The following is a 1998-nucleotide window of genomic DNA, read 5'->3' as shown; positions in this document are numbered from 1 at the left end:
TACGTTTTTTTTATAGGTGCATTTTATCAGATTCAAGCAGTTTTATTTACATTTGCTAAAAGTTCTAATCATGAATATATATTGAATTTTGGCAAGTTCTTTTTTGGCACTTATCTATAAGGTAATATGATATTTTCCCCTAATTCTGTTAATATGACAAAATTTTTCAGGTGTTAAACCATTCTTTTTTTGTTTCAAATGTGATGGTTTTATTTTATTTTCTTCTGATGCAAAACCAAAGATTCCACTACAGCACAGAGACCAATATAATAAAAGGTCATGAGGAAGTGAGGGACAGGCAGGACGTGATGTACAAACTGGAGGATCATGTCATTTCTTTATAACATGACACTACATCATCACTGAGGAACACACTCAAAATAACACTTCGGAACTAAAAGGTGGCACAAACGTGGCAACCTCCAGGAATGCCTTCAAGCACCTCCCTTAGGATGGACTTACGATCTCTAGACTTCAGTATGGGCAAGATTACAATTTTTGGAAGAATAAAAGTTTGCACTTTTCAAATTTCACAGAAGACCTTGACTAAGGTCAAGACATAGTGGGTTCATTTCTCTTAATTCCCAGGGACAAAGCTGGTGCATTACTCAAAACCACGTTAAGCTTCTTAGTTCAAATCCTGACCCAACCTTGTGATTTCCCGCATTGAAGTTCCTCCCATCAATCAAAGCAGATAGGGTCAGTCTGACTCCTGGGCAAAGTGTTCGGGTATGGCCCTGTCCAATCAGGCTGGCATGACTTACTTTAGCAGATAGAGAAGTTCTATAAGTCACTTTGTATTTAGCGGTGATGTCAGAAACGGGTATCCTAACTGCCAGCCACCCAAGCGAGGTTCGGTGACATTTCAATCTGCTCCTTAACCTTCTGCTGGATAGAACCTCCAAATTCAGGGCCATGGTTCACAGAAGTGAGGAGCTGGAAGTCTGCAGTCTTGTAGCCCAGGGCAAAATTATTCTGTGACAGTTTGGACTTGGCTATGTCAAAGCTCATCAAAGCTCACCTGATAGTCAGCAAGCCAGCCCTCAAAGACTGACAGAGCCCACTCACAGATGGCTGGTTCAGAAAAATCGATCAGTTAGTTCATTACTAGGTACAGTTGAGTGATATTCTATTGTGTTAAAATTCCACAATTTGTTTATACCTTCACCGTTTGGTGGACATTGGAATTGTTGCGTCACGTGTAAGTGTATGTTTAACTTTTTAAGAAGCTACCAAATTATTTTCCAGAGTGGTTTTGCCATGTATTTTCATTTTTATATATTTAAAACCCCATAAGACTTCACTATTATGGTTTCAATCCTCAATATTCGTTTATATTTCCCTTTATGTTTATCTTCTATTTTTCTTTTCACTCTTTTTTGCATCTCTGAGCTACTAGCTGGAATCATTTTCTTTCTGGCTGAAGAACATCTTTTAGTATTTTCATTAGTGTTGGTCTGCTGATGATGAATTTTTTTCATTTTTGTTTGTCTGAAAATGTATTTGTTTCACCTACATTTTTGAAGGATATTTTTGCTGTCAGTCTGGTTGCTCCTTTGAAGCTCATTTTTCTTCTTCTGTTAGCTACATTTAACACCTTTTTGCCCTTCATCTCCAGCAGTTGTACTGTGGTATGCTTAGGTGTGATATGATTTATAGTGACCTTCTTGGTTTTATTGTGCTTCTTGAATCTGTAGTTTGATATCATCCATCCATTTTGGAAAATTCTCAGTTGTTATCTTGGCAAATATTGCTTCTGTTTAATTCTCTCTTTCTTCTTCTTCTGGACCAATTCCTCATACAATTTTCACTATAGCTCCTATGTTTCTTAGCCTCTTTTCTGCGTTTATTATCCTTTTGTTCCTCTGTGCTTTTATTTTGGATGTTTATTACTGATTTTCCTGTTCACTGTTCTCTCTCCAGCTGCTAAACACATTATAAAATTTTTCTCTTATAGAAGTTTCATTTTAAAAATCATTTCCAGTTTTCTACATAAAT

At 36.7% G+C, this 1998-nt stretch overlaps 1 pseudogene; it reads right to left on the bottom strand.

Annotated features, from left to right (window-relative positions):
- Positions 1-451: 451 nt before the first annotated feature.
- LOC132512811 (voltage-dependent anion-selective channel protein 3-like) lies at positions 452-1096 on the bottom strand (annotated as a pseudogene).
- Positions 1097-1998: the final 902 nt, after the last annotated feature.

Source organism: Lagenorhynchus albirostris, chromosome 21 (genome assembly GCF_949774975.1).
Source record: "Lagenorhynchus albirostris chromosome 21, mLagAlb1.1, whole genome shotgun sequence".
NCBI classification, from domain to species: domain Eukaryota; kingdom Metazoa; phylum Chordata; class Mammalia; order Artiodactyla; family Delphinidae; genus Lagenorhynchus; species Lagenorhynchus albirostris.
The sequence above is the reverse complement of the archived record's forward strand: the minus strand, read 5'-3'. Positions and strand labels throughout refer to the sequence as shown.